Source organism: Cornus florida, unplaced genomic scaffold, assembly GCF_030987335.1.
Source record: "Cornus florida cultivar Cherokee Brave unplaced genomic scaffold, ASM3098733v1 CherokeeBrave_3.0.0_Hap2_Chr09, whole genome shotgun sequence".
NCBI lineage: Eukaryota > Viridiplantae > Streptophyta > Magnoliopsida > Cornales > Cornaceae > Cornus > Cornus florida.
In genome coordinates this window covers 54,164,035-54,174,434 of record NW_026775579.1, presented here as the reverse complement: position 1 = coordinate 54,174,434, position 10,400 = coordinate 54,164,035, and the positions used below count along the sequence as shown (strand labels likewise).

General features: G+C 37.6%; 1 long non-coding RNA gene across 1 annotated transcript; it reads left to right on the top strand.

Moving 5' to 3' along the window:
* The first annotated feature begins 426 nt into the window (after positions 1–426).
* Positions 427–3,320, top strand: LOC132273292 (uncharacterized). Its single transcript, XR_009470071.1, has 2 exons — positions 427–598; positions 3,072–3,320. It is a non-coding gene; the product is annotated as an uncharacterized LOC132273292 (long non-coding RNA).
* The last annotated feature ends 7,080 nt before the right edge of the window (positions 3,321–10,400 follow it).

The following is a 10,400-nucleotide window of genomic DNA, read 5'->3' as shown; positions in this document are numbered from 1 at the left end:
TTTGTCTTAGGGACCATTTTGCAAATTAAATTGGAATATATTTTCAAAAAGGACCTTTTTGCAATTTCTGAAAAAATGTGACAAGTGTCATATTCCTATGGTGCCACTTGTTGATTTTGTGGTGGAACCACTTGGAGGCTTAATCTCATGACACATGGAGGGTGGAGATTCACCCACTTGTTGTCCTAGGATTGGTGCACTTGTTGGCATGGATGGTTGCAAGTGTAAGGTTAATATTTAATCTTGGAAGCTTACTTGGATTCATGACAAGTGTAGGACTCACCTTTAGTCTTGCATTAGTGTGTGTGTGAGAGGTAGTGCAAGAGCACCTAGTGAGTGGAGAAGCCCACCAATTTAGCTTAGGGTTTACACATTTTAATTCATTCATCACTTTCCTCTCAAGAACCCTAAGGAAGCAACCATTGGAGAAAAGCTTGACTAGTAGCTTTGACTTCATTTTTGGTGCCCTTTCACTCACCTTAGAACTTTGAACTTGGAATACTTTAGGCTCCTCCCACTCTCCTCTTCAAAACCCTTCAAGGATCTAGCCTAACTCCTAGTTTTGCTTTGGTATCTAGAGATTCAATTCTCTAGTGAGGTATTGATCTATTATTTTGAAGTATTTTTATGTCATTATTGAGTGTTTTACATGCATGGAAGAGAAGGACTTGTATTTTGCCCTTAAACTGTTTTAACTTGAAATTAATCTTGTCAAATTAAATATAGAATATGAAAATATACTCAATTAGCTTTCATTTAGTTTTGGTTTCATGTAATTTGAATTTAAAATGAATTAGTTATGAATTTTTGAAGTCGCAAGCTAGTTGTTGGAAATTTGAAGTTTTTCCTTTTTGGTCTGGAAATGAATTTTTTATATAGAGCTGTGGTATTTCAATTGCCTTGAAATTTTTACTGGTACTTCCCCCATGGGTTTTACACTACTCAGAATTTTTTCACGATTTTAGAGTATTTCTAATTTTTTGTTTTAAAATCTGAAACTATCTGTTGTCCATGTTTTTATTGCAGCTGGAAAACATATTTTTAGATGATTTATTTCACTAACCTTTGACATTGGATCATGACTTAAATTTCCAGTTTTACACTCTCATATGTTTACTTCCAAAATAAATTAGGTTTGCCCAATTTGGATGTCAAATGAATTTTTCATGAATTTTCAAAATTGGAAGCTACAGGCTGAAAATGTGTTTTCTGGGCAGAATTTGTTTCAAAGTTGTGGTTCAAATCAATTAGGAAAATATTTTGTTAAACTAAAATGATATTATCAAATTACAGTGTTTAAGCTTTCATTGGGCTTTGGATTTATTTAATTTGGGTTAGAATTGAATTTTTTATGAATTTTTCAAGTTGAAGGTAACAAGCTGAAAAATCTGTTTTGCGGACCGAAAATTTGGGGCGATTTCATTTCAGTGGTAATTGGGATTTTCATTCCAATTGAGGTAGGAAATGTTTTAGGATTATTTGTGTGTTGTATTGTGTGTTTGCCATGATTATACAACATATATGTATGCCTTGTATCAAATCTAGAAAGTTAGTAATTTTTATTTCTTTGTATAAGATATAAAATTTATGATGATTTATAACTTTGATTTGAATTGTAACATGCTAGGAAATTATGCTTAGATATATTGGTTAATATATATTAAATTTGGATCATTTGATTAAGAATTACAACTTTTATTTAATATTTATTTTTAGTGAAAGTTTAATTCACATGGTTGTATCAAACATTAAATCAAGTTGTAATGTGGTATTTAAATAGGCATTGGCATGTTCTCTAACATAGATTAAATTAAGGGCATTTGGAATTGTTTAAAAATCTAGAGGAAATTAATTAATTAGCTTGATTAATTTTGTTTTAAGTGTTTTAATCACTTAACTTGTCATTTGATGTTATATATATGATGACCATGACATGTCTTTCAACAGATATTAAATTGAGGTTATTTGGATTAACTTGGAATTTAGAGAATTTAACTATTTGTGTTTAATTAAATTCTACTTTATTACTTCATGGATTTAATTGCATTTTGGAAGTTGTTTTTATATTTAAATCATGGATTTGGATTTGATGTATGTTCACTTGATTACTTTTGAGTATTGGATAACATAGTTGTTACTTTTATATTCATGAGAATATGTTTTTCCTTATTGAATATATTGTTGCTATGTGTAAGGAATTACACACTTTGTATTTGACATCTTACATGTTATAGTAGTTGTAAATTTTGAGCATGTATTGTATAAGTTTCCAAAATTTGGATTGTGCTTGGTAAATAGTTGATATCTTGTATATACATGTTGATATATATACGTTGTTGCACAATTTGTTGATTTTGGAAACTTGGGGATGTCGTTGTTTGGCTACGGCTAGGACTTGGTTCTAGTACGGGGGATTGTCCCTCTATATAGTCTAGTACGCACATAGGGAGATTACCCATGGGCTAGTAACCCTAAAGTAACTATGTTGTCGGTCTGATCCGGCGTGACGTTCGAGTATCCACTTTGTTTGATTTCGTATTTCATTTCAAGTTGATAACTAGATGATATTGTAACTTGTTGTTCCTTATTTGATTTCTTATTTTGAGCTTAAGATGTAGCTTTGTGAAAGCATGCTTCATGCGTTGTACTGGAAGTTCCATTATTGGTTAAATTACATCGATATCATAATTTGGGTTTTGATGTTCAAATGTAATTTAGGAATGACCTTATAGATTCATTTTGAACATAGACGTTAGGTGGCATGACCCACACTTGTTGTTTTCGTATTTTGGATTTCAAGTTGAAGACTTTGAGAATCTATATCTTGTTGCCTTGTATAACATGTTTCCATGTTGTTTGAATTGCATGAACAATGTGATTATGATATAAATGATCTAGGTAGCTTAGGATGCTCCCTGGGTCTCATCTTGACATAGACGTTAGATGGCATGAGCCCCTTTAATATGTTTCACTATAAGGTGATAAAATTGTAAAATGCTAGGTCGATGCATGCTCATCTCCTACGAGTAGCTTTATGTTACTCACCCCTACGATACTGGGGCATATTTCAGGTACATGACTCAGGATTTGAAGATTCCATTGCTCCTTGGATGGCTTACAGTTTCTATGTTTTTATTTTATGCAAGTGTTAGCATAAGATGCCTCTTTGTAGCCCTATTTGTTTAAACTTGTATTCGTTGATTCGTATATGTAAAGTGTACGTAAGTGCACTCTTTTCAATGTATTTAACATGTATGAGATGAGACCGGAGGCCAATGACATGTATCTCGTTTTCTATGCACTTTTGTTTTCAAAGTTTATTATGAAAATATTGGAAAATGTTAAGTCATTGCTTCATAACTTTCGCATCGGGTGTTGGAATTTCATATCTTTTCTGTCCGGACTCAGAATCAGACGATTCTTGAGTCTAATTTTGTTCATTTTTCGTTGTCCTTCCAATGGTGTGCACGGTGGCACCCTTTTCAGTGAGAAATGACCATTTTGCTCTTAGTTCATCTCTTTTCGGGTTAGGCATTCTTGCTTCATTTGCTTGGCTCATTTGAGTTCCGTGGCTTCATGGAGAGTCATTTTGGGGCCTTAGGGATGACGTACATCTCTTGAGGTCATTTGGCTTCTTTTGCTTCCGCATTTCGGGTTCATTATCGGATCAACTTCCGGTTCATCACTAACGCATCGGGTTGAGAAATCCGGGTCGTTACAATACTACTTATGCTCAGGTGGTAGACGCTGCTTTACTGCAGTATCAGTTGACCGTGGACTTCAGACAGGCCAAGGGTGAGAAGTAGGGTAACAGAGACTCTGCAAATCAGTTAGCTAAGAAAGGGAATGGCAACAAACACTGACAGAATGACAAGGGTAAATTGTAGGGACAACAGCCTTGGAAGAAGCATAAGGGTGGTTCAGATGTTCACAGGAATGGGGTACTTATTCAGCGACAGCAGAATGGGGGACCACAGGTAGGACAGGGTCAGCCACAGGCTAATCACCAGAGGAGGCCATTTGGTACTTTCCAGGGTAGTTGTTACACTTGTGGATAGTATGGTCACACTTTGAGGCAGTGTCCTAAAGCAGGACAGGGACAGGGACAAGAACAACATGTGCAGTAGGGACAGAGGGCACCAGTACCTTTATCCGCTCCACAGGTTCCACGGATTCAGGGACAGACATATCCGGCTTTACTTGCACCCCCGCAACCTCAGGGACAGGCACCGCAACAGTTGCATTACGGCAGGGTTTTCAACCCCAAGCCGCAGGGTATTCAGGCACCTCAGGCTGTTGAGGGTATGTTTCTTATCCATGGTTCAAAAGGTCATATTTTATTTGATACGGGTGCTACACACTCATTTGTAGCTAGATCTTTTATTACTTTATCTGGGATGACGACATGGGTATGCAGTAGACCTCAGGGTATTTCTACACCGTTGGGCAATACTGCCATTCTACATGAGATTGATGAGCCTGTGACACTAGATATTATTAGACTCAGATTTCTAGCCAATATTTTAGTCCTGGACATGCACACTTATGATGTGATACTTGGGATGGATTGGTTATCGCACTATCATGCCCAAGTTAATTGTTATGATAGGTTTGTTGTTTTCACCATACCTGGTTAGGATATATACGTCGTCGCTATGCCACGTGCTAACGAGGTTACTAGCACATATTTTTTCCATATGGAGGAGGAAATAGAGGAAGGGATTACTGTACCTTTGGATAGCATACCAGTTGTACAGGATTTTCTAGATGTATTTTAGGAGATTCCAGGGTTACCACCTAGTCGAGAGATAGACTTTGTGATTGACTTAGCTCTAGGCACCACGCCTATTGCTAGGGCATCATACAGGATGGCACCAGTGGAGATGCGAGAGCTGAGGGATCAGATTCAACAATTACTCAGCTAGGGTTTCATTCGTAGGAGTATTAGACCCTGGGGAACACCAGTGTTGTTTATAAAGAAGAAGGATGGTTCACTTCGCCTATGTATCAATTGCAGGGAGTTGAATTGCTAGACATCTTCACATAGTCTTGCAGACGCTTCGTGAGTACCAGTTATATGCCAAGTTCGAGGAGTGTGAATTTTGGCAATGAGAAGTGAAGTTTCTGGGTCACGTGGTGTTAGAAAGAGGAATAGCGGTAGATCCAGCCAAGGTTTCAGCAGTGGTTGAGTGGGGACAGCCTACTTCACCTACCGAGATTTGGAGTTTTCTTGGTTTGGCAGGATATTATTTTAGGTTCATCCAGGGGTTCTCAAAGATAGCGGGACCACTCACTCATTTGACTAAAAAAGGTGTACGGTTCGTGTGGGATGAACACTGTCAGAAAGCTTTCGATGAGCTAAAACGCAAGTTGACTTCTGCACCGGTTCTGTCTACTCCACAGAGCGAAATAGAGTATCTTGTCTACACAGATGCTTCTTTGCAAGGTCTTGGATGTGTTCTGATGCAGGAGGAGTGACCAATTTCTTATGGATCTCGAAAGCTTAAGCCACATGAGCTTAATTATCCAACACATGATTTGGAGTTGGCAGTTGTGGCCTTTGCCTTACGCATTTGGAGGCATTATATGTTGGGAGAATCCTTCAGATTATTTAGCGATCACAAGAGTCTGCAGTATTTGTTCACTCAACGGGAGCTAAATATGAGACAGCGCCGATGGTTAGAGCTTATAAAAGACTATCATTTCTCAATACAGTACCATCCAGGGAAAGCAATTGTGGTGGCAGATGCACTCAGTTGCCGACCTGTTGCTAGTCTTCTTGCTCTATTCACTATTGAGTGGAATGCTTTGAAGACGGTGGATGAGTTGTCGGATGCTTTCATGGCTTGCATGGTAGTTACCCCTTCTATCATTCATAAAGTTTTGAAGGCATAACTCACGGATTAGCAGTGCATTGACAAAATTGCAGAGATAACTTCTAGGGAGGTCCCATTTTACTATGTTGGGGCTGATGGAGGTTTGAGGTACAAGGGACGTGGTACCTTCTGCTGACGATTTGAGGAAGAATGTGATGACTCAGACTCATCATTCTAAGTTTTCTGTTCATCCAGGAGGAGACAAGATGTATCAGGATATGAAGCGGCAGTTTTGGTGGGCAGGTATGAAGAAAGACATTATTATTTTTGTCTCTCGATGTAGTATTTGTCAAATGGTCAAGATTAATCATCAAAGACCGCCAGGAGCTCTATAACCACTACCTATACAGGAGTGGAAATGGGAGAGCATTTATATGGATTTCATGGAAGGACTGCCTAATTCTTTTAAGGATCACAATTCCATTTGGGTCATCGTTGATAGATTGAGTAAATCAGCTCATTTCTTGCCTATTTGTACTGACTTCACTTCGGAGCAGTTGGCGAGACTTTACATTTCAGAGATTGTGAAGTTACATGGCATTCCGTTGTCCATTATATCGGATAGGGATTCGAGCTTTGTGTCAGAATTTTAGAAGAGTTTTCAGCAAGCTTTGGGTACAGAATTGCATCTTAGCACTGCTTATCATCCTCATACTGATGGATGGATGGAAAGGGTTAATCAGATCATGGAGGATATGCTTCGTTCGTGTGTTCTTGATTTCAAGTGACTGGGAAGATTATTTACCACTTGTGGAGTTTGCATATAACAATAGTTTCTAGAAGACTATTAGTATGGCGCCATTTAAGGCATTATATGGCCGACCATGTCAATCTCCTATTTGTTGGATGGAGGTTGGAGAGAGCAGATCCTTGAGTCTTGAGTTCATTAAGGATACTTTTGAGAAGATCGTTCTTATTAAGGATCGCATGCATACTACCCAAAGTAGGGAGAAAAGTTATGCTGATTGTTGCACTCGTGCTTTGGAGTTTCAGGTGGGGATCGGGTTCTACTCAAAGTGTCTCCTATGAAGGGTGTAATGCGCTTTGGGAAGAAAGGGAAATTGTCTTCGCGATTTGTCGGTGTCCATTCATGATTACGGATCAAGTTGGAGCTGTCGCTTATCGGTTGGCACTTCCGGATAACTTGGATCGTGTGCATAATGTGTTCCATGTTTCCTTGTTGCGAAAATTTCTGCCAGATGAGGATCGGTATCAGCATATTGATGTTAAGGAGATTAAGTTACAGCCGGATGCAACTTATTTGGAGCCACTGTGTCGCATTGTCAACTGACGGGATCAAATCCTTCGTAATAAGGTTATCCCTTTGGTGCGTGTTCAGTGGAGTCATCACATTGAGGCTGAGTCTACTTGGGAAAGGGAGGATGCAATTCACTCGCAGTTTCCTGAAATATTAGAAGAAGGTAAGAGCGAATTCCGAGAACGGAATTCCTTTTGTTAGGGGGGGGGGGGGGAAGAATGTAACACCCCTAAATTTAAAAGGATAGTACTAAATTTAAAAGGATAGTCACGGTATTTTTAATTAATTGATTAATTGATTTTTGGTTAGTTGCCTATTTTGCGTAGTTGTTAATTGGTTATTTTATTTGTATTAACTGTTTAATTGTTATTTTTTTTTGAATTAATTGTTTAAGTGTTTAGCTATTTTTAATTAATTGGTTAATTGTTTTATTGTTGTTTTGATTAATTTGTTTTAATTATATATTTGTTTGAGTGGATTATTTGGTTTAAAATTATATGTCTTATAGGTTAGGGTTTTTCTTATATGAAATTGTGGTTAGCCGACTTAGTCTTCGTCTCTTAATACACTTCGACTTAGGTTTAAGGGTGGCCTATAAATATATGTATTAAGTTCTGCCTAGGGTTTTAGAACCCTATTCACGACAGTGGAGGCACAGAGAGAACAGAGGAGGGTTTACAGTAGTCGGATTTTGTTGGAGAATTTAGGAAGACGACGGTATAAGGTTTCAGACTGAGACCTAAAGGAAAGTTCTATTCCAAACTCTCTCCCTTTGGCTCGTGTTCTTTACACGTCTAATACAATTCCAGGAATAAATAAAGATTAAAATTAATCTGGATTGCATGTCTGAGATGTTTTAAACAGGATGTGTTCATAAATTGTTTATTACTCGTTTTAAATTCTTTTTTGCGTAACTCATAATTTAATTCATGTCAATTGATGTATAAAGAATTTAATTAGTCTAGAGCACATTGGGAAAAACTAAAATTAATCTGGTTTGCATGGTTGAGTTGCTTTAAACTGTAGGTGTTCAAGAATGGCTAATTGCTCGGTTTAAATTCTTTTTGCATATTTCATGTTTTAATTGATGTCGGTAATTGAATAAAGAATTTAATTGTTTTTGGAATATACTGGAACCTAGTTCACACACCTAGGAACCCTAGGAATGGAGGACAGACGTCTGGGAAGTCGCCGGACTTGAAGACGAAGAGGGAACAGGAGGAGAGCCGGCTCCCGTTGGAAGGGAGCAGGCTCCCCTAAGCAAAGAGCAGGCTCCCTCAATGAGGGAGCTAGCTCTAGGGCCTTGGGAGCAGGCTCCCTTAAGGAGGGAGCCGGCTCCATGCACTAGGGAGGTGGCTCCCTCGAATTTTTAATTTTTTTTTTTTAGCTTTTCAGCGACTTGTTTGGCTATGGTGCTTGGATTTAAGGGTTTTTAGATTCAAGTATATGCTATACTGGGGGTATTCAGATATGTCCTAGGCCTTATTAAAACTTCAGAGAGCAGGTTAATGCAAAATAAACCAACTGATGTTTATACTTAAATAGTAGCTAATTTTTAAATAAGTTAGTTTACTGTTTTCAGATGTAAATGATTTTAAGTTGCTAAATCTTAGGATAACAATTCTCAGTGATGTTATTACAGTTAGCATGTTTCAGTAACCTCATATAACCATGCAAATTTATAGATCTCTATTTTGCTTGTTGTGGGTAAATTGATAGTTACACGTATTGGATGTGTTGTCAATTGTTGGAATTTTGTGGAGTAGACTTAAATCAGCATGCTAGTATATATACTTTGCTCTATCATGCCTAGTAGGGATTAATTGATGTTTACATGTATGATATGAATTATCAATTATTGGACCTTGGAAAGTAGTATCAATAAGCCTGTTAATTTACAGAATTTTATCATGCTTCGTACGGAACAATTGATGTTTATATTTAATAATTTTATTATCAATTGTTGGATTTATGGTTTGGTTGATAGTTATACTCACTATTTGTATTATCAACTGCTAGATGTTGGATTATATGCAACGGTATGGGACGGTGGCATGTCTAGGGATGGATTAGCTCAAAACGCTAAGTCCTACCTAATTTGGAATAAGGGAACGGATTATAAAATAAAATCCTACTTATATGTAAGTTAGTGCAGCTAAATAAGCTGAACGACTAACTGGAGTTATTATGGATGGATAGTACGGACTTTAAATATATATATTTATGGTACCGCAATATGAGCTTGAGTCTCAGAGTCGATGGTTAAGGAGCGTATATGCAGTAGGATGCGTAGCTGGCTATGTTGGTACCCTGTTGAACTTAGGTAGTCATGCCCACTCAGGTGCGTTTTGCATGTTGCCTTCTATTCAGGTTGAGACTCCTACATAGTCCAGTGAGAGTCCCGTAGTGTGGATATATATTTATACAGATTATATAGCTATTGTTGAGTTGGTTAGGATGTATATATGTATTGAGTCTCTGCTTGGATTGTAGTAAGATAGAACTTGTTTGTGGGCCTGACCCACTTCTATTTTTGTTTAGGTGTTCGTCAGTTCCAGGCTTAGAGTTGGTTCGTGCTGAGCAGAGACGGTCATTTATTCTTCCGACGATGTAGGATCTCTCTTCGTGTTTTAGTAGTGGATTTCTTTTAGTTTATATTTCAGTTTGGATTTTTATTAAGGGTTTACTAGATGGATTTCTGAGTTGTTAAACTATTGGAGGTTTTCTATTTTAAGTATTTAATTTTAAAGGATTATATTTTAGAGATCTTTCAGCTTTTAATTATTTAATTCTTAATTCATTTTGTAATCTGTTTCACTTAAAATATTAATTGTCTGATATTCCCTCCGGTTTCGGATTCGAGGGGTATCACAACCTCCCTCAAACACTACTTTCATGAGCTTATCAAATTGTATAAGGTACCGATGAGTCCGCTCCATCTCTGTTTCCTGTGGCTGAATAGCCGATTGTGGTACCACTTGATGAGCTGTGGTACTCATTAAATTCTAAAAAGTTGAGGCTACAGTCCCTGTTAATAGGACATTATCCACCGGTACTTGTGAATTATCATCCACCTCTTTATCTCGACCCTGTCCCAACGAAACCCTATCTGGTTGGGATGGCCCTTCACCTGCTCGTTCTCCGACTTCATTCGGATCCATTCTCTTTATGTCGTCCTTAGCTCTATGCTACAAAAGTAACTATATGATCAAAAGAAGGATACATGAAATAGCTTGATCCATGAGCTATAGTGCTCACAATATCCG